Here is an 11,364-nt window from a genome sequence, read left to right on the forward strand (position 1 = left end):
ACGTTCAAGTTCTAATTTCAAGTTCAAGTTCAAATTCTACGTTCAAGTTCTAATTTCAAGTTCAAGTTCTAAGTTTAAGTTCAAATTCTAAATTCAAGTTCAAGTTCTAATTTCAAGTTCAAGTTCAAATTCTAAGTTCAAGTTCAAGTTCTATGTTCATGACACTCAAACATTCATCATCAACTCATAACACTTCAATTACTAATTTCTAACTTCAAATTATTAACACTTTACTAACTAGTCAGAAAATCAAATCCAAAAAAATCCCAATTCAACCTCAAATTACATATTCTCAAGTTTAAATAGTCCTAAAATACAAAAATGTTAATTCTTCACTAACTAACAATGCCCAATTTAAAAATGTCCAATTTTTTTTTTTAAAAAAACTAAAATAAAAATCTTCAATAATCTATACCTAACTAGCAATAATCAAATCAAATTAACAATTGAATAACACAACCCAACAAACAAAAACAATAATATACTAACAAACAATCAATTATAATCACTAGAATTAAAGCTAAGTATCAATACTAGATGGACACAAACACATTATTGAAAACAATTGTACTTGAACTTTAGAAATTTAGAAGCACCAACCTTATCTCCTACTTTGATGAAAGAAGCAATATAGTCTTGTTCAACTTTTTTAGATGTTGAGCTTCCTCAGTTGCCTAGCACGAAAAGTTCTAAAATTAGTGAAATATAAACATCAAATCCAAGAATATTAGTTATATATATATGTTCAAGGTTTAATAAGTTCAAGTTTTCAACTCAAGTTCATATCTAATTTCTAAACTTAATTAGTTAAATATTCAAGCTAATTAGTTCCAAGTTCAAGTCTAAGTTCAACTTCAAATTCTACGTTCATGTTCTAAGTTCAAGTTCAAGTTCTAATTTCAAGTTCAAGTTCAAATTCTAATTTCAAGTTCAAGTTCTAAGTTCAAGTTCAAATTCTACGTTCAAGTTCTAATTTCAAGTTCAAGTTCTAAGTTTAAGTTCAAATTCAAGTTCTAAGTTCAAGTTCAAGTTCTAATTTCAAATTCAAGTGCTAATTTCAAGTTCAAGTTCAAATTCTAAGTTCAAGTTCAAGTTCTAAATTCAAGTTCAAGTTCTAATTTCAAGTTCTAACACTACTATAAAATTGTCAAAAAAATGACGGCCAAAAACGACGGACTGCGTCGCTTTTCTGGTCAAAATCGACGAAAAAGCGACGCAGTCACTTTCGTCGCTTTTTAGCTCGACGCTTTTCAAAAAGCGACGATCTACGTCGCTAAAAAGTGATAGACAACGTCGTTTTTAAAAAAGCGATGGACTGCGTCGCTAAAAAAGCGACGGACTGCGTCTCTTTTAGCGACGGAGTCCGTCGCTTTATTTTAATTTTAATTTTTTAAAAATTTCTAAAGGGCGACGCAGTCCGTCGCTTTTCTGAAAATTTATTTTTTGAAAATCCCAGAAAAGCGACGGATAAAAGGACAGTGTCCGTCGCTTTTCTGGAAATTTTATTTTTAAAAACCAAAAAAAGCGACGGAAAAAATCACGCTATCCGTCGCTTTTCTGGGTTTTAAAAAAAATTAAAACCCAAAAAAGCGACGGACTAAACCACACTGTCCGTCGCTTTTTCTGCAATATTTTTGACAGTAGCAGATCTCAGCTTCTGCTGCCCACCTGAAAATTCAATTCAATTCAATTATACACTATTCAGCCCAATCAAACATACACAATTATAAACAGTCTAAACAAAACATAAAATAACAAACTTAAAATAACATTCAAAAGTATCAAAATCATAAATTAAAGACTTATAAAGTCTTTTAAAATTCGTTTTAAAATTTCAAAAAGTTCATAAATGTCCAGAGATCTAAACTAGGGAGTGAGATCTACATAATCATCCTCATCACTCTTGTCGTCGGTGTCATCGGGAGCCGAAGTAGTAGGTCGACGAGCGAGGTTCATCACTTGTTCTTTGATTTGCTGAACGGTCTCACTCATGCTTTCATGTTCAGCTACTCTTTTCCGCTCCGACTCTGCTAGTGCCGCTGTAAGTCAAGTGCCTCAGCTTGACGTGATGATCCAATACCTTCTAAGCCTGACTGAAGGCGTCTAACATCGTTGCGAGAGACTAGACCATAGCATCTACACTTGTGTGTCCCCCCCTACCACTTTTTCTTTCCAAATTTGAATGGACAGTTCAGGTGTCAATTAAACCGAACTATCTAGATTCTAAGTGACGTACTTATGAAAGTCATTCTACATATTAAATATAAATATTGACATCAATATATATACATATCATAAATATATTCACTATTGATATATATTATTCATATTAAATAACTTACAAAAGTTCGTTCGGCCCTTTCCTCCACCCACACATTCGTATCCGACTCATTTCTTTCTTCCTGACATAAGTCTTTTTGAAAACCTCTGGTTCAATGGGAGTGCGTCCCAATTCTTTTTCCTATAAATAAAAACTGAAATTTATAACGATATATATGTATCAACTAATTATTTATTTAAAAGTTTGAATTAGAACTTACCATCTCCCGTGCAATTGTTCCAACCGTCTTTGCACCTCCGGTGTGCAACTAGCCACCTTTAAGACTGCCTCTAGCCATTTTGGCTTGATCTGATATTGCCTTAAACTTGTCTGTGTTCCAATACTAACCCAATTCATCAAAAACATGAGGTAACATCCAACCGGGACGTTCACCACGATCCCGAACGCTCTTTAGCCAGCTAGACAGTCTGGTGGATGCCTTCCTCTCAAATGTGGTCCCAATGACCAAATTGTACCTCGACTCCCAAGTACACATAGTCTGAAAAAAAATTGAATAACGTTAATTAAATCGATAGTAAAAAAAAGTAAAGTATACTAAACTTAACTAAAAAATATATACCTTAAAGTTATTTAACATCGCTTGATGTATACTGTTTGGAATCTCACTCCAAGAGTGATAAGCTTGTGTATAGAGTCTTCTAACACACTATTTTAAAATCCGGGCAGCATCCTTTGCAGGATGCCACCTGCAAAACACCTAATAAATATGTTAGTTCATGAATAATATATTAAAGTATAAGAAATAAATAAAATAAACTAACAAATAGATAACAAAACAAACTTACGATGATCCATCCAGCTCAATCATGACTCTACCAAGTCTGTCCTTCTGGCCAGGAGCTAGAGTAGACATCGTATCATGTGGTGTAGCACTAGGTGCAGCTGTAGATGAGGGTGATACATCAGGATGCACAAAACACTGAGTCAATGGAGGCGTACCGGCCATAGCATCTGACTGCTCGCTACTAGAATCTCCAAGCCTCATGGTAGATAACTGAGGAGATGTACCTGTGGGAGATGGAGTACCTGCCGATAAGGGTCGTGCTCGACGAATAGCCTGTAAAGGTAGGTCCTCCTAGCGTCGTGAAGGCAATGCCTGTGAAGTAGATCAAGCATCGACTGGTCGACGAATTAGGATAATATTGCCGTCGATCCGCCTACCAAACGAAACAACAAATAAATGAGTATTATGGCTGATGCGCTCTGGCGTAGAAGAAATAGATCCTGCAATATCCTCAGGATCTATCGGTCTCCTAGACTTCTTCTTCTTAGCCTGTTTAGTCTGGCTAACCCTAAGATGCTCGCGATGTCTATCACCGTTACCGCCTGATGACATATGTATGCAAATTTACATGTATAATATATATAAAAATCATAAATTAAATAAAATTAGTAAAATACATTTACATATGTACTAGCTAGCTTTCATTCTACACTATTCCTCCTCGCTTGTTTCAATTCCATCATTCTCCCATTCTTCCTCCTCAATTGTTTCATTTTCATTATCGTCCCATTCTTCGTCATCAAATGATTCATTTTCCTCATTCTCGAATATTTCTTCCTCAACATTCAATATCTATAATCAAATACTTCTTCTAATATGTGCTGAGGATGTTGTAGTGTGGTTTCCAATTCAACATCAACTTGTTGTTGAACAATTGCAACATCATTTTGATACGCCACATCTAAGACATTGTCAATTTCCATTCTTCACACATGCTTACTTTTTATGACAACCCACCAATCAGCTTTGTCTCTACGCAATGGATATGAACCGTAATACACTTGTTTAACATGTTGTGCAATAATTAAAAGATCATAACTTCTGTATTTCCCGGTGTGCTTCACTTCAATTATATTATGTTGATGGTCCACCTTTGTGCCTCTATGTGATGGGTCAAACCACTCACACCGAAACAATACAATCTTCTTATTAGGCCAACCTGAATACCTCACTTCAATAATCTCTTGAATGATCCCATAATATTCAATAGTTTGACCAGTACCATAAACATCACCTTGTATGTAGACACTGTTATTATTTGTTTTCTCGTTCCTAGATACTTCTTCAGTTTGAAACTTAAAACCATTGACAATACTTATTCATTGCCAGTACTTGAGATTGAGGTCCAAGGGCTACTTCTTTCACTAATTGCAAATGTTGGACACTTGAGTATTCATCGTAAACCTACGCGATTGTTATTTCTAAGTAATATAATTTAGTATAACATGAATATATTATTAAATACTTAGTGATTGCACACTTACATAGTTCCTCAGCCATTTGGAAAATTCTGTATAGATGGCTTCATTACCCCATGTGTTTACGAACGAGCTGATCATTTTACATTCTAGTATTTCGTTAGTTAATGATCACTTATTAGTATGTAATTTAATAACATATTTTTAACACTTACTTGACATATGATTGAATCTCTAGACAATTAAGCAAAATATATGTCACAACTGATTGCATTTCCATATCTGTGAGGCCTCGCTTTCTACGATTTTTAGATCCTCGACCATTTTGATTAAAAATTGATATTGGTGGAAATAAAGGATCAATATCGCCTTCATCATTGCGATTGGGCCTGTTTCTCCTACATGACACATCATGACCGAAGTAATAAGAATAAAAATCACCAGTTTCTCTCCCAATATGACATTGAACAAATGATCCTCCGATCCTTCCCCTTTGCTTAATCATTTGCTTCGAACTACCAATTTTTCTGCATGCATATATGTATATATATGTTAATATATAAAAGACTTGGCGAATATATATAACTTAGTGAATATTTCAAATGGATACCTCTCAAATGGATACATCCATCTTGTTTGAACCGGACCTCCGATGCGGGCCTCTTGTACAAGGTGAATTGGAAGATGCTCCATCACATAAAAAAAACCTAATGGAAATATCTTCTCCAACTTAGTAGTAGTGACAAGAATATTTTCCTCCATCCTATCTAAACTACCCTCCAACAACTTTCCAAAACACAAATCTTTAAAAAAAAGACTTATCTCTGTGATTGGTTTCCATATCCTTTCGGATAGATGGCTAAAATCGATAGGAATTAAAGTTTCCATGAACGCATGACAATCATGACTTTTCATACCTATCAATTTTCTTTCATTCATATCTTTCCGCTTTCCTTAATTCGAAGCATAGCCCTCTGGCATCCTCAAATTTTTAACCCACTCAATAATTTCACGTTTCTCATCCAATGTGAATGAAAAGCTGGCTTTGGGCTTAACTATTTTACCATTCTGTAATTCCTACAGCCATAACTCTTTTCTCCTGCAATATTCCTTTATGTCCATTCTAGCTTTTGGATTGTCTTTTGTCTTACCCTTAACATCCATCACTGTGTTAAACAAATTGTCAAAGTAATTTTTTTCAATGTGCATCACATCTAGATTATGTCGTAGCGGATTGTCCTTCCAATACGGCAACCCCCAAAATATGCTTTGTTTGGTCCAATTATGTTTAACAGCATATCCAGGAAGTCTAGAAGGTGAAGCTTCTGTAACTTTAGGTAATTGAGAAATTCTCTCCCAAGTTTGATGACATGTGAGTAATGGTGGTGGGGGGTCACTTTCAACCTTATTTTTCCTAAATGCATTTTTCATCTTTCTAAACTCATGGTCCATTGGCAAGAACTGGCGATGACAATCAAACCATGTATTTTTTCTGCCATACTTTAAAGTGAATGCCTTACTATTTTCCATGCAATACGGACATGCTAGCTTTCCAGCTGTCATCCAACCAGACAACATCCCGTATGCAGGAAAATCATTAATAGTCCACATTAAAGAAGCACGCATGATAAAATTCTGCTTAGTTGATATATCATAAGTCAAAACGCCTTCAAACCACAATTGTTTGAGCTCATCTATCAATGGTTGTAGATAGACATCAATCAAACTTTTTGGATTTCGAGGACCTGGAATAACACAACTTAGAAAGATGTAGTGACTGGTCATGCACATTTCAGGAGGAAGATTATATGAAGTAAGAAATACCGGCCAACATGAATAAGGCGAAGCATTATTAGAGAATGGTGTGAAGCCATCTAAACACAACTCCAATCTAACATTTCTTGGTTCACTAGCAAAATCAGGATATATGTTATCAAAAAACAACTCCATGCTTCCATGCTTCAGATGGATGAGACAAGACACCCGGCGGCCTTCTATATTCACGATGCCATCTCATATGTGGGGCAGACCTCTTCGATGCATACAACCTCTTTAACCTAGGAATGAGAGGTAGATAATGCATCGCTTGAACTGGGACCATCTTTCCAGCCGGAGTCCTCTTATAACGAGTATGTCCACAAAACTTACAATTTTCTAATTCACTATCAGTCTTGTAAAACAACATGCATCCATTAACACAACAATGAATTCTATCATACGTCAATCCTAACTTGGACACCAAACGTTTTGCCTGATAGAAGTTATTTGGTATGTTAAACTCCGGATTAACTAGTTCACCCAAAAGATCAGTCATTGAGTCCATAACAGCATTAGGAACATTCCAATCTGATTTAATATTAATTAATCTAACCGCAACTGACAAGGCAGAATGCGGACTCCCTTCACATAGTGGACGACTAGACTTTTCTAATTGATCATAATAGTGTCTTGCTTCTTCATTAGGAGCTTCATCAAAATGTTGTTCCGGTTCCATCCCACCTTGAACCCCGAAAGCATCATTGATCATTTCATGAACCCTATCATGTTCAACCCTATCATGTTCAACTCTAACTTGTTCAACCCTAATTTGGCCATGTGGTGCAACCATATTATATACATCAACAAGCATCGAATTATCATGTTCAACCCTATCATGTTCAATTCTAAGTTCAAGTTCAAATTCTAATTTCAAGTTCAAGTTCTAAGTTCAAGTTCTAATTTCAAGTTCTAAGTTCAAGTTCAAGTTCTAATTTCAAGTTCAAGTTCTAATTCTAAGTTCAAGTTCTAATTTCAAGTTCTAAGTTCAAGTTCAATTTCTAAATTCAAGTTCAAGCTCTAATTCTAAGTTCAAGTTCTAATTTCAAGTTCAAGTTCTAAGTTCAAGTTCAAGTTCAAGTTCTAAGTTCAAGTTCAAGTTCTAAATTCAAGTTCAAGTTCTAATTTCAAGTTTAAGTTCAAGTTCTAAGTTCAAGTTCAAGTTCGAATTTCAAGTTCAAGTTCTAAGTTTAAGTTCAAGTTCTAAGTTCAAGTTCTAGTTCTAGTTCTAGTTCAATTTCTAATTTCAAGTTCAAATTCTAAGTTCAAGTTCAAGTTCTAAGTTCAAGTTCTAATTTCAAGTTCAAGTTCTAAGTTTAACTTCAAATTCTAAGTTCAAGTTCAAGTTCATGTTCAAATTCTAAGTTCAACTTCAATAATAATTCAAACTAGTCCTAAATTCAAAATTCAAACTAGTCTTGAAATCACAAATTCAAACTAGTCCTAAAATCCCAAAATCTAACTAGTGCTAAAATCCTAAATTCAAACAACTCCTTAAATACCCTAATTCAATCTAATCTTACAATTCCAAAATCGAACTAATTAACTCAAGAAATACCAAATTTCAAACAAATCCTAAGATACCCTAATTCAAACAAACCCCAACATTAAAATTTTCATTTCACAATCAACAAACACAAACTAACAGTCAAATAATCCCCAATTTAGCTAAATTACCAGATTTAAGGGATCCTAACAGATATGAGGAAACAATTAACAAGTTAAAATTACCCATATATTAAGGGGATAAATCAGCAATGTACAATATCAGGGAAAATCAAGAATAATTATTTTAGGAAGATCAATTAAGACTAAAACCATGCCTTTTACTATGGAGAAGTTATTTCCTTACCAAGAGAATCAAATCGGTCAAACATTATCAAATATAATCACATAAAATCAGTCTGCAATTGATTAAGGCAAGCATGAATAATTTATGACAATCAATAGATATGCAAGGGAGCTACATATTACAAGGAAAGAATAATTATTGCCCAAATTAAGTACCAAATATTCACCAATAGTATTGTAGCACTATACATTATCATAAGCAAGAACCTATTCGAAATTACATACAACAGTAAAAAAAAATGGTCCACATATATAATTAATCAAATAATTAAGGATTATGTCCTTAATTTCTGTACAACCTAAATGATTCAAATAAACCCACTTGCCAAATATATCAAGTATATAGTTACTGGCATATATATAATAAACAAAAAAATTTAGTACAACATTCAAAATGCTATTACTTTAATAAAGAGAGCCAGAGAAGGTATTTGGATTGGGTGAGCCAAATCAAATTTATTTTTATCAAATATAAAAGAGAGAAAATTTGCCCATTTTTAATTAAGGTAAAGAAAGTCAATTACTCATAATACACCACGAAAAACAAGCAAGGAAGAAATCAAGCAAACAATCATAATTATTTAAGACATAATAGTCTTTCCAAACCAATGAATTCTCACATGTAATAATTTACCAAAATTGACCATATCAGAAAATTGGTAACAATATATATAATTTAGTGACATGATGAAATCAAGGTTTACTAATAAGAGAGAATGTTGACTAAATTCAGCAAATTGATTTAGAGATTATTGAGAATTGGAAGAAACAAACATCAATCCGATTTACCAATTTACCTACGAAATTGCTATCAAATCAACAAATTCTACTAATTAAGGGCAATTGTCAATTAAGGAGAGGGCTAAATCAATTGTTAATATACACATGCCACATTAACTTATGGTCAATCAAGACTTAAACAAGTTGATTTCAACACATAAATTCACGCACTAGTTCTACCACAAAGTTAACACATTAGTTCCAACACAAAAATGAATGAAAGCGGAATGACACTAAAGCATTCTAAAGAATTGCAATACCTTATTTATACAAGAATTCTAGGTAAGGAAGAACACCAATGAACAAAACAACCCACCTGTATAAAGATTTAAGGCTTAAAATAAATATTCATACCTGGGGCAGATCTGTAAAGATCCATCCCTATCAAAATGTTTCATTTTTGTTGTCACAACATTGCTTGTTTGCTGGAGTTTTCTGATCGGGGGTGGCCTGGTCATTGCTTGTCCGCCGCCGGCTGCTGCTGCTGTTGTCACGGAGCTCGCTGGAGGAGTTGTTCTCGCCGAGAGGAGGAGAGGAAAGGGAAGAGAAGGCAGCGAGGAAAGGAGAGGGGGAACGGAGGTTTCGCCGGAGAGGGCGATGGTGTCTCTCTGTCTCGCCGACATCGATGGAGGAGGCGGCTGATTTTGGGAGAGGAGAGGAAGAGAGGGCGCCAGGGTTGCTGCTGGTCGCAGCTGCTGCTAGTCGCCGGAGCGAGGAAGAGAGGAGAGAGAGGGAGCGGTGGCTGCTGGAGAGGAAGAGAGGAGATCATTAATTTAGGATATTAGTTTTGATATATTAGAAGGAAGGAGATGGAATTTAATCTGGACCCTTGAATAATATAAGATGTAGGGCTGAGATTTGATCTAGGATTTAATTTAGAGATGGACGGACGGGATTAAATCACTTGGAATCTGAAATTGAAATAAGAATGGGCCAAAATTGAAATCAGCAAAGGCTAAAATTGAAAATGAGAATTTTAATTGAAGTGGCTAGAATTGAAATGAATTAGAATAGAATAGGCTAAAAGTTAAATGATTTTGAGGAAATTTAAAGAAATACTATCCAATTATAATACCATAAAATATTATAGTTAAAATTACCTAAATTTTTAAAACATTTGAATTATTTCGAGTTTTACTAATAATTTAAAAACATTTTAATAGTATTCACAATAATTTTTATAAAGTATGCATACTAAAATTACAATTTTTAGACAAAATCGATTAAAATTTTAGAATTCAAAATATGTTTTAAAAAATGCGTATCTAATCGGATAGCATTCCCAAAAGGGTTAAAGGTCGGTCAAAATTGGGTGTCAACACTAACCATCAAAAACCCCTAAATCATTCACTTACTAACTAACAATCAATCAAGCTAACAATCAATAAAAAAAACTAATTCAATACACTAATTAACAAATTCAATACTCAAATTGAAAGAAATTAAAAATAATATTATGAAACCCTAACCTTCAATTAAAGGAGAAGGGCAGTGGATCGAGGTCGGGGTCAGTTGGTCGGCAGCTGATGTTGATTGCTTGGAGCTCGCTTGCGGGAGTAGTTGAGGGAGAGACAGAGCAGCGTTGGAGATGTTGTTGTCGTTCTCGCCGGTGAGAAGAGACGGGAGGGAGCAAGGAGAGAAGAGATGAGAAGAGGAGGGCGACGGGAGGAGGGCTGCTGCTTCTCGCCGAAAATGGACTAAGAATGAGAGAGAGGAGGAGGTTGGGCGGCAGTAAGGAGAAAGAGATGAAGAATGAATTAGTTTAGGGTTGGTTCCTTTTGGTAGATTAAAATAGGAAAATAGATCTTGACCGTTGATTTAAAATAGATGTAAGGCTGAGATTAACTTGGAGTGAGATGGGTGGTCAAGATTAAAAGGGATGAGTTTGATTGAAATCTGAAATAATTGCAATGAGCAAAAGGGCTAAAATTGCGACTAAATTGAAATTAGAGGCTAAAATTGAAAGAGAATTGCATAGAAAGAGGGCAAGAATTGAAATAGAATGGACTATAATTTAAATAATTTAGAGGAAGAATAAGAAAATGCTATCCGATTAATAAAATACTACATATTAAAATATTTCACACATTATTAAAAACATCTAATATTTTAAAATATAAGTAAAGTAATTATTTTGAGTTTAACTATCGATAAATATAATAATTTAAAATAATAATATTTTTATAAATCATGCATACTAAAATATATAATTTTTTAGACAACCTTAATTTTTATGATTTGTTTTTATTTATGTTCTTCAATTGCAATTTCTTATTTTAAAAAAATAGACGTGTGCCTGTTAATTAAAAAAATTAAACATTCGCGAACGAACATAAAAATTTTCAAACAATAATATTATTTTTTGATATTTCTCT

Source organism: Solanum stenotomum, chromosome 7, assembly GCF_019186545.1.
Source record: "Solanum stenotomum isolate F172 chromosome 7, ASM1918654v1, whole genome shotgun sequence".
NCBI lineage: Eukaryota > Viridiplantae > Streptophyta > Magnoliopsida > Solanales > Solanaceae > Solanum > Solanum stenotomum.